Below are 12,807 nucleotides of genomic sequence, written 5' to 3' on the forward strand. Positions count from 1 at the left end.
TGTACCGTTTACACTTTCTGTATCCTGTACATGTGACAAATAAACATTGATTTTATTTATATAGTGTGTGTTTACCAGAGACAGTAATGTGAAGAACATGACCTGCACCAAAGTCAAATTAGGATATAATGTTAGGCCAATGAGAGGGTTCCAAGTTCTCCAGTAGAATGCCCTAATTTAATTTCATCACAATAATGATGTAAATAATGATCTTGTTGAGAGTTTATTTTCCTGTAATTCCTGAATACAAATTAGCTAAAGTTAAGATGTCAGCTATATGATATGATCATCCTTATTAGAGTGCAGTACAACTGCAGTATGCTGCAAATACTGCGTTCAAAATAAAACATTTTACTGCAGTAATTTTGCCGTGTAACTGCAGTTAGAGTGCAGAATAACTGCAGTTCAAGTGCAGTATAACTGCAGTTCAAGTGCAGTACACTGCAGTTATTCTGTAATCACTGCGTCCAAAATATCACAGTTGAGTGCAGTTACTGCACTTTTACTGCAGTTTCAAAACTGCAATCTTTTTTTGTGAGGGATGTCATGCAGTATGTCATTTTTGTGTTTATACTTTTCATAACGACAATGACAAGTTTGATGTCGGACGACAATACAATGTTAATGATGACACTGCGACAACTGTCTACAGACATGTTGATAGATGTAATATAAAGTAAAGGTAGTAGGCTGAAGAAATTCGGCTTGGGCCCTAAGACCCTCACAATTTTTTACAGATATACATTTGAGAACATCCTGTCGGGCTGTATCACCGCCTCGAATGGCAACTGCACCGCCCGCAACCGCAGGGCTGTCCAAAGGGGGATTTAATCTGCCCAACGCATCACCGAGGGCACACCATGCCTGCCCTCCAGGACACCTACAGCACCGATGTCACAGGAAGCCAAAAAGGTAATCAAGGAAATCAACCACCTAAGCCACAGCCTGTTCACCCTGCTATCATCCAGAAGGCGAGGTCAGTACAGGTGCATCAAAGCTGGGACCGAGACACTGAAAAACAGCTTCTATCTCAAGCACATCAGACTGTTAAATAGCCATCACTAGCCGGCTACCACCCGGTTACTCAACCCTGTACCTGAGAGGCTGCTACACTATGTACATAGACATGAAATCTCTGGTCACTTTAAATTGAACACTAGTCACTTTAATAATGTTTACATACTGTTTTACTAATTTCATATCCTGCAATCTAAGCTTGATGCCCTCAATCTCACACGAATTATCAATGAACCTACCAGGTACAACCCCAAATCCGTAAACACGGGCACCCTCATAGATGTCATCCTAACTAACTTGCTCTCCAAATACACCTCTGCTGTTTTCAATCAAGGTCTCAGCGATCACTGCCTCATTGCCTGCATCCGTAATGGGTCTGCGACCAAACGACCACCCCTCATCACTGTCAAACGCTCCTTAAAACACTTCTGCGAGCAGGCCTTTCTAATCGACCTGGTATCCTGGAATGACATTGACCTCATCCCGTCAGTAGATGATGCCTGGCTATTCTTTAAAAGTGCCTTCCTCACCATCTTAAATAATCATGCCCCACTCAAAAAATGTAGAACTAGGAATAGATATAGTCCTTGGTTCACTCCAGACCTGTCTGCCCTTGACCAGCACAAAAACATCCTGTGGCGTTCTGCATTAGCATCGAATAACCCCCGTGATATGCACATTTTCAGGGAAGTTAGAATTAAATATACACAGGCAGTTAGAAAAGCTAAGGCTAGCTTTTTCAAACAGAAATTTGCATCCTGTAGTACTAACTCAAAAAGGTTCTGGGACACTGTAAAATCCATGGAGAATAAGAGCACCTCCTCCCAGCTGCCCACTGCTCTGAGGCTAGGAAACACTGTTACCACCGATAAATCCACTATAATTGAGAATTTCAAAAAGCATTTTTCTACGGCTGGACATGCTTTCCACCTGGCTACTCCTACCGCGGTCAACTGCCCGGCACCCTCCACAGCAACCCGCCAAAGCCCCCACCATTTCTCCTTCAACCAAATCCAGATGTCTGATGTTCAGAAAGAGCTGCAAAATCTGGACCCATACAAATCAGCCGGGCTAGACAATCTGGACCCTCTCTTTCTAAAATTATCTGCCGAAATTGTTGCAACCCCTATTACTAGCCTGTTAAACCTCTCTTTCGTATTGTCTGAGATTCCCAAAGATTGGAAAGCTGCCGTGGTCATCCCCCTCTTCAAAGGGGGTGACACTCTAGACCCAAACTGCTACAGACCTATATCTATCCTACCCTGTCTTTCTAAGTTCTTCGAAAGCCAAGTTAACAAACAGATTACCGACTATTTCGAATCCCACCGTACCTCCTCTGCTATGCAATCTGGTTTCAGAGCTGGTCATGGGTGCACCTCAGCCACGCTCAAGGTCCTAAACAAAATCATAACCGCCATCGATAAGAGACATTACTGTGCAGCCGTATTCATCCGCCTGGCCAAGGCTTTCGACTCTGTCAATCACCACATTCTTATTGGCAGACTCGACAGCCTTGGTTTCTCAAATGATTGCCTCGCCTGGTTTACCAACTACTTCTCTGATAGAGTTCAGTGTGCCAAATCGGAGGGCCTGTTGTCCAGACCTCTGGCAGTCTCTATGGGTGTGCCACAGTTCAATTCTCGGGCCGACTCTCTTCTCTGTATACATCAATGATGTTGCTCTTGCTGCTGGTGATTCTCTGATCCACCACTACGCAGACGACACCATTCTGTATACTTCTGGCCCTTCTTTGGACACTGTGTTAACTAACCTCCAGACGAGCTTCAATGCCATACAACTCTCCTTCCGTGGCCTCGAACTGCTCTTAAACGCAAGTAAAACTAAATGCATGCTATTCAATCGATCACTGCCTGCACCTGCTCGCCCGTCCAGAGTAGAATACGTGGACAACTACAAATACCTGGGTGTCTGGTTAGACTGTAAACTCTCCTTCCAGACTCACATTAAGCATCTCCAAACCAAAATTAAATCTAGAATCGGCTTCCTATATCACAACAAAGCATCCTTCACTCATCCTACCATACATACCCTCGTAAAACTGACCATCTTACCGATCCTCGACTTCGGTGATGTCATCTATAAAATAGCCTCCGACACTCTACTCAACAAACTGGATGCAGTCTATCACAGTGCCATCCGTTTTGTCACCAAAGCCCCATATACTACCCACCATTGCGACCTGTACGCTCTCGTTGGCTGGCCCTCGCTTCATATTCGTCGCCAAACCCACTGGCTCCAGGTCATCTATAAGTCTTTGCTAGGTAAAGCCCCGCCTTATCTCAGCACACTGGTCACCATAGCAGCACCCACTCGTAGCACACGCTCCAGCAGGTATATCTCACTGGTCACCCCCAAAGACTATTCCTTTTTTGGTCATCTTTCCTTCCAGTTCTCTGCTGCCAATGATTGGAACGAACTGCAGAAATCTCTGAAGCTGGAGACTCATATCTCCCTCATTAGCTTTAAGCACCAGCTGTCAGAGCAGCTCACAGATCACTTCACCTGTACATAGCCCATCTGTAAACAGCCCATCTATCTACCTACCTCGTCCCCATACTGTATTTATTTATCTTGCTCCTTTGCACCACAGTATCTCTACTTGCACATTCATCTTCTGCACATCTACCATTCCAGTGTTTAATTCCTTTATCGTAATTACTTTGCCACCATGGCCTATTTATTGCCTTAACTTACCTCATTTGCACTCACTGTATATAGACTTTTTGTTTCCTTTTGTTCAACTGTATTATTGACTGTATGTTTTGTTCATTCCATGTGTAACTCTGTGATGTTTTATGTGTCAAATTGCTATGCTTTATCTTGGCCAGTTCGCAGTTGCAAATGAGAACTTGTTCTCAACTAGCCTAGCTGGTTAAATAAAGGTGAAATAAAAAAAAAATAAAGATATGTGTATACTGTATTCTACTGTATTTTAGTCAATGTCACCTGTACATCGCTGGTCTTAATATTTATATATTTCTTAATTTCATTATTTTATTTTAGATTTGTGTGTATTGTTGTGAATTGTGAGATACAACTGCAATGTTGGACCTTGGAACACAAGCATTTCGCTACACCTGAAATAACATCTTCTAAATGTTTATGTGACCAATAAAATTTGATTTGATATTGGTTGCCCTTAGTTTGAAGATGAAATATGGAGACAGGTGTTTCATACAACAGCTTTCTATGTGTTCTCTTTTCGATTCCCTCCGCATATTTGCAATCAAAGACAGATTTTTTTGCCATCTCCTTAGTTATCAGACTCTGCTTCCACCGGGCATTCCACTGATTTCAAAACTCTGTCCTCCAGAAAGTAGAGAGAAACACTTATTCGTGATATCTTTCAAAAAAGCCATACACATACTGAGCAGCCCTTAGTTATAGACTGAAGCTAGCTATGGCAGAGCAGTCCCAACTCATCTCTCGGCATGTCCAGCCCATCCGTTTTCTCAGACAATCATGGCTAGCGGGAAGGTTCCTGACTTTCTCCATGGCTAAACCAACTAGGCTCATAATTTAACAATTTTATTTGTATTTACAGATGGGATACAAGTTCGTTATTAAGGCACATGAAAGTTCACATCTTCCAGAAGGCATTTCTACCAAAAAAAAAACACATTTTGATTCAAATGCCTCGCCTGTGAAGCAGTGATGCGTGACATACACCTTGTTTCCTGAAACGAGTCGCATATTATGAAAGATCTTATGAATCATTATTACATACCTTAAAAGTTGTTTATAAATGTGTGAATAACTAGCCTACTAACATTAACAAAGTGGGAGTAATGATTTATAAATGATGAATAAACTATTTACTAATCCATTATAAATGCTTTATTACGTTGAAAAAAATAAAATAAAGTGTTACCCCCCCATGGAGTGAATAGGTTGGTGTAGGAGATAACTTAGAGTAGTTCACTATTTTACAACATGATGTTAGATGGTACCTCATCCTGAAAGTAGGCTATGGCCCAGGATGAAGTTTTCTTTTATTAACACTGCAGTGGGCTAAATCAGGGTCACAGAGAATGTTTCTTGGTAGTCTTCAACAAATCTACTTTGAAACAAAAGTGTACACCTCACACAGATGGTTATGGCCTTAAACAAGAAGGCACCTGTACCATGTCTGATAGAGAGTTGAATGTATTCAATTTTGAGTTTGCATCCCAATATTACACAATTTAAATAGATCACAGAAGACTGAAACATAACAAAACTGTTTGACACAGAAACACTAGATAAAAAAGTGTATTAATTATGAGGCTGAGGAAACATGTAATATCATGTTGTAAAATAGTGAACAACTCCTTTAAATTAAAAACACAATTTCATGAAAATTGCATTTCATTCCATGTTTCTGACAAACACAGCCTGTTGACCTCAAATTATACACATCTACATTTTACATTTTACAAATTTACCAGATGCGCTTAACAGCAGGGTAACGTGCCTTGCTCAAGGGCACAGACAGATTCTTCACCTAGTCGGCTTGGGGATTCGAACCAGCTATCTTTCGGTTACTGGCCTCTAGTCTGTTACCACAAATAAAAATTATAATTAATTAAAAATACACGTTTTATTTGCTCTGGTCCCCAACCTCTTAAGGATCTGACATACCCATGACATACCCAAATATAACTGCCTGTGGCTCAGGCATTGAATGAAGCAAGGATATGCATATTCTTGATATCATTTGAAAGGAAACACTTTTAAGTTTGTGGAAATGTGAAAGGAATGTAGGAGAGTATAACATATTAGATCTGGTAAAAGAAAATACAAAGAAAAAACCAAACATTTTTTTTGTATTGTTTTTGTACCATCATCTTTGAAATGCAAGAGAAAGGCCATAATGTATTATTCCAGCCCAGGCACAATTTAGATTTTGGCCACTAGATGGCAGCAGTGTATGTGCAAAGTTTTAGACTGAACCAATGAACCATTGTATTTCTGTTCAAAATGTTGTATCATGACTGCCCAAATGTGCCTAATTTGTATTTAAATACAAACTGTGCACTCTCCTCAAACAATAGCATGGTATTCTTTCACTGTAATTGCTACTGTAAATTGGACAGTGCAGTTAGATTAACAAAAATGTAAGCTTTCTGTCAATATCAGATATGTTTATGTCCTGGTAAATGTTCTTGTTACTTAGAAATTCATGCTAATTGCATTAACCAACATTAGCTCAATCGTCCCGTGGGGGACCCACCGATCCTGAATAATTTTTTAATAACAACATAGGAAAAATGAATAATTTAGATAGAATTCTAAATATTTCACCTAAGGATGTACATCTGAGAGATGCACTTGACAGCATACTTCCTCTCCTCTGAGCCTTTGAAGAGCGGAAAATTAACTGCCAAAACAAGTGGAATAAACACAATAACGTTGGCTACTGAACCTCAACAGAGTCCTCTCGCTCCCTAACTTCCCCTTATAATGTGCAAATACATGTCCCCTGTTCTCTGTAACCAGCTAAATGAGATCACTTTACAGTCAGTGTGTGCAGTGGCCTCCAAGGCGCAAACAGTCCCTGTGGGAATCTGACCATGAACAGTTAAAAACTGACAGTCATCTCCAAGGATAACTCCTTTGAATAAAACATACACTCACTATCCAGCCCTTGGCAGATCAATAATTGGAGTGGAAGAGGGAAGAAGAGAGGGATATTCCTCCTTTCCTCCCACTTGACTTTGAGTTGTTCCAATCATTAAACCTAGTAAATTTTATCTGGGCTTCAGGCTGATTGGGAGATCTGTTTCTGGGAGCGAGAGAACAGAGCTTAACAAGTATTCCATGGTGTGGCGTAGTCAGGAAACAGACAATTAAAGTCCAGGTAGCAGATAATGGACCCTATCAGATATTTATGTAGTTGGTGCTGTATAGTAACTACTTTCCATGGGTTCTAACTTGAAAACCACAAAGACTGATGGAAGGCCCTAAATGCAAGATCATAATTTCTTTGACAAGGTGGAAGAACAGATTGCCTGTAGTCTACTGTACATGGTAAACTGGTGCGCACCAAGCGGCACTTCCTTTTTAGTATGGGAACTGGCTGTGGCGATTTTTGTACAATATTCACAACATATTGACACAGGTACAACCTTTATAGAATAAAAATTCATCAATTATTTCAGTGAACATTAGCAAGCCAGCAGCAGATGAAACAGAAAGTGAATTATCTCCTCCCTCTCTCCCTGGTTTTAGTTTGTGGCTATCAGTGTCTAGCTTGCTAGGTTTAGGATATTTACTAGCCCATACCAGTGACAAACTTTGGTATGTTATGGACTTATATGGCAGTACACAAACAAAACCTAGCTCATTTATTTTGCCAGCTAGAAAGAAATTGCCACACTAGCTATTATTACCAACTGCTCTTCAAGCAAATCACAAGTGGTACCATTAGTATGACAAGATAATAATACAGATCCTTCAGAAAGTATTCAGACCCCTTGACTTTGTCCACATTTTAGATACGTTACAGCCTGATTCTAAAATTGATTGAATAAAACATTTTCCTCAGCAATCTACACTCAATATACCATAATTACAAAGCAACAACAGGATTTTGAAATTTTTGCAAATGTATTAAAAATAAAAAATAGAAATTCCTTATTTACACAAGTATTCAGACCCTTTGCTTTGAGCCCAAAAATTTTGCTCAGGTGCATCCTGTTTCCATTGGTCATCCGTGAGATGTTTCTACAACTAAATTGAAGTCCACCTGTGGTATATTCAATTGATTGGACATGATTTAGAATGGCACACACCTGTCTATATAAAGCCCAACAGTTGACAGTGTATGTCAGAGCAAAACCAAGCAATGAGGTCGAAGGAGTAGAGCTCCGAGACAGGATTGTGTTGTCCTGACTACACATGAGGATCACATTGGGTCAGATCAGCTTGGCAAGGGCTGACAATCACTAGACCCTCTCCCACCCGCAAAGGGGGAGGAGGGAACGGTGGAGTTTTTTGACACCTCCACACACTGGTCGTACATTTTATGCAGCAGAGGACTCCCTGGCTCTCTAGTATTGGGATGGGAATGTCTTTGTCTAGAGAGAGTTTTGCCTATCCAAAAAGTGAACGCTGGAACAATATTTCTAACATAAAGAATGTGGGAAATGGTCAGTGGGGACTTAAAAAATAATAATGTTGCTTATCATTTTGTGATGTAATTAAAAACTGTATGAACCAAATACGGTAACTTAGGAAGGACACCCCCTCTAGCTGTCAAGTTTCTATCCAATACGTTTCTATGTGATATGACAATTAATGAAACTATTTTTTGTAAGATAGGAATGTGATTTTAGGAGTCAGAAGAGATAACTTCTAATCATATCCTTTGCACATTAAGTAGCCACGCCCCGAATGAGGTCAGAAAGCTTGTCAGCATGATGGAACTGCCCTTTTCGACCATAGTGCTTGACTAAGAATTAACAAATCATACCAGAAGACGTGAGACCGTGGTCCACACGTTGAAATGGTTAGAAACTTTGAAACTCTGAACCTCAACACTAGATGAGAAGATAACCTCACCTACCAGACCAGGAAATGTGGAGTGTTAGCTACATGTAGGAAATGGTTGAAACGACACAAGGTGAAAAAGATAAACTCACCAGACTATACCCGAACATGAACAGATTGCAGCTGTCCGTGTAAAGGGGTTCAAACTCTGACTATCCACACAAGCTAAGAACATGTTCTGAACAAAAACAGCCCATTGGAGACCAGACAACTAAGAAGAATGACATTGTGACATCTGTTGGACAATCAGAGCATTGTACAAGTGGCATGTACAACGGCATTTAAACACGTAAATACATTCATTGCTTCTTATTCCAAAATGGGTGGCGGTTCATGTGCAAAGTATATGATTAATGTGAAGAAAGTCCTAGAATGTATCCACGATAAATGTCCCTTTTTCTCCATCTCTCTATTTTTCTCACCCCCTTCTCCATCTCTGTGTAAAAAGCTGTCATATCTTGGTAGTCCACTAGGGACTTTTGTCTCATTTAAGTGTGTATGTGTATTCTGTGTTATTATTTAGTTAGTAAATAAATGATTAAACCAATTTGTGTAGTACTGAATGATGAGCAACGGTTGGGGTTCTTGCAGATCCAAGAAGGTTACGACTGTTCAGAATGAGACTGATATGAGGTAATTATTAATAAGTGACTGCTAGTGATACAAAACGTATATACATTTCTTTCTAGAGTTTAATTTGGGAGACGGTTACTCGTTAAATAACTTTTTCCGTGGTGCCCCAAATGCCTAATGAGTTAATAGTTACATGGTTAATTGAATCGGGAAACAATTAAACATAGTTAGTGGATTAAATAAATATCAGATTAACGGAAATCATGTCACGACAGTGTCAAGGCACAGATATGGAGAAGGGTACCAAAACATTTTTGCAGCATTTAAGGTCCACAAGAACACAGTGGCCTCCATCATTCTTAAATGGAAGAAGTTTGGAACCACCAAGACTCTTCCTAGAGCTGGACGCCCCGTCAAACTGAGCAATCGGTGGAGGGAGAAGGGCCTTGGTCAGGGAGGTGACCAAGAACCCGATGGTCACTCTGACAGAGCTCTAAATTTCCTCTGTGGAGATGGGAGAACCTTCCAGAAGGACAACCATCTCTGCAGTACTCCACCAATCAGGCCTTTATGGTAGAGTGGCCAGACGGAAGCCACTCCTCAGTAAAAGGCACATGACACCCCACTTGGAGTTTGCCAAAAGGCACCTAAAGACTCTCAGACCATGAGAAAAAAAATTCTCTGGTCTGATGAAACCAAGATTGAATTCTTTGGCCTGAAGTTGATTTAATCAATTTAATCAATTTTAGAATAAGGCTGTATTGTAACAAGATGTGGAAAAGCCAAGGGGTCTGAATACTTTTCGAAGGCATTCATTCAGAAACGGAGGAAGAGAATATCTAGCTTTTTACAACGGGTGGGTATAATCCTGAATTCTGATTGGTTAAAACTGCATTCCTGTCGGTGTCATGTTGGTATAAATGGGTCAGGAGACAGGCGCAGGAATGCGTAATAGGGGTTTTTATTTCCCAAATTACAGCGTGCCGTGTAAAGGCACGGGGACGAAGACCAAACAAACATGTATACAAAACACAGGGTAGAAACCCAAACAAAAGAGCGAGGAGTACCTCGAATAAATACACAATCGCACAATGATTATCACACGGGACGAGACCCGTAATCATCTGCACAATATACGTGGCATGAAAGCCAAAACAACATAGCACAGGTACTCACACGAACCAACGGACATTGTAACAATAATTGAAAGGACAATGGTGAACAAAAGTCACATTTATACAATTACTAATCAATGGGAATAGGGGCCAGGTGTGCGTAATGAAAGGTCCGGAGGGATACGTGACCGTTGGTGTGTATTCTACAAGTTACCACCGGCTAAATCTATGACGTTAAAATGCCTATTTACTCTGTTCCATCTGACTGTGCAATCCACTGTCTCATCAGCCCAGCCAAGCAATGTATAAACTTAATCTCCACTATAGAAAGTATCTAGACATTATCTCACATTTATTTTAGATGGGCAGGTAGCATTTCTCAGCCAGTTGAAATCATGAATTAGCTGGCATCAGTTTAATGGATATATACAAATAAATGTAAATTGAAAAAAGGTAACTCGAAATGAACTCCAGCTAGTTTGCAGTCTTTCCACCTTCAGTTTGAAGTGATTGAGTAAACTGTGTTGTTGGCTAGCTCCTCTGAACAATGAGCAAATTTTCTATGCCAGGCGACATCACGCTCATTGTTATGGATGTATCCAAATACAGTAAATGTCACAAGAAAACAGCGTGACTGTAATTTACCCATAGTTGGCTAGCTAGCATGCAAGGGATAAGAACGTTGCATCCATAGATATAGAACAAAAAGACTGAACAACTGGGTCGCGTTTCTAGCAACCAAACCGAACAAATGACCAGCCGACTTGGGTTGCAACCCTAGATTTGTGTCGGGACTATATATAATAATAAATTCCTTAAAATAATGTTTTTAATGAAAATATGTCAATCATTATTTGAATATGTTGGTAACCCATTGTATAAAAGTGATAATGCACTGGAAGACAACACCGGCTTCGAGGGCATTATCACTTAATTATCAAGCTAACGTTAGCTGCTGTCTCATCAACAAGAAGCAACTGTGACAACATTAATCCTAACATTTAAAAAAAATAAAGGTTCCAATTGAGCAAAATCCACAATATACCCTTCCAAAGAAGGCCTGAGAAGCCCCGGAGCCAGGATATGGATCTGCAATCGGATCTATGGCCTAAGTGTGGCATTTCAGTTTAGCCTGCACTTTGCAGGCTGTATAGAAAACTCCCCTTGAGCAACAGAATGGACGAATTACCGCAACGCGCAGCCGAGCAATGCGCAGCCCCAGTATATTCCATATTCTGTTGCTAAAATCTGCCATCAGTCCTGTGTAGGGAATATCTTTGAGATGCACTAACCCATAGCAGATGTCTGCTGGAGATGTTGCATCAATCCACCAGACGAGCTATATCCACACACACAGTTTTGGCCCCAGCCATTGGGCTCTATACAGTAACATTGACCTCCATAGCAGCCAAAAATACTCTTTCCCATCTTGTACTATCTAGAATATGACAGCACCAGCAATTAGCTATCGACAGCTGGCAGACATGTCGACATTTGGTTAGTTTTATCTGTCTTACTTAGATGGAAGACATGAGCTAAATGCGGTAGCTCTATAGCTAGTTAACTTTAGCATCGAGGTACCAAGCTACCTCTTTCACATACCCTTATCACTTCCATGCTCACTGAAGCCCGTGATAATTCTCGTTTTCTGCTGGTGCAGCTGGCTGTTTGAGATGCTTTAGAAGCCACATTGATGGTAGGGACAACATCTACTTTAAGAAGCAACTTCTTGTTGAAGCCCTCTTTCCATTGTTGATGACTGTGAAAGTTCACAGGGATGAAATGTGCCCTTCAGATTGATGAGTAGATGCCCAATTTGCCCGCCTCATTCTCACACATTTTAAAGAATCTTTTCATTCACTGTGTGACATTCACCACGGGGCATTGTGGGATTGTTTCCCGAAGTTAGTGCTGATTTGGAGAAAACCTCAAACCCAACTTTTAGAACAACATTACTATATTATAACAATTGATTTAAGAGTTTTTCATTTGTGAATGTTATCTTTGGGTGCTCTAAGTTACTATTATATGGATTTCTGGCATTGAGAAATAGGTGCTACACTCCCTTTAAATCAATAAGATAGCAGTCAGCAGATTACCATTCCACCTCCCCCTCAGCTCTTTGCAAGACAAACATTATTTGGAAAGCTTTTCTGCAGGTTGCTTACTCAAGCAAAGCACAGGCAAACTTTTAGTCACATTGGCTGAGAGCTCTCACAGCAGCCACATGTGGTGCCTTAGTGTCTCATTTCTGCTGTATTTCAATGTTGTTGTGCTGTAGCTTACCCAGCAGAGGAAAACAAAACATACAATGGTGGAGGATTTTATTGTTTTGAAGATCCTATCCAATCACATATCACCATCTTGATATATCACATATCACCCTCATGATATGCACACCACATTTCACTGCACAATATCTAGCGTGTATCACTGCCAACTGAGTTAAGTATTTCACAACCCACAGACAGAATGGAAGTATTGCCTGTGCACTGACCTTGAATGCAGAGAAAAATAATAGAACACTTTGCACCAATCAAAAACTCAAAGG

Source organism: Salmo salar, chromosome ssa01 (genome assembly GCF_905237065.1).
Source record: "Salmo salar chromosome ssa01, Ssal_v3.1, whole genome shotgun sequence".
Lineage (NCBI taxonomy): Eukaryota > Metazoa > Chordata > Actinopteri > Salmoniformes > Salmonidae > Salmo > Salmo salar.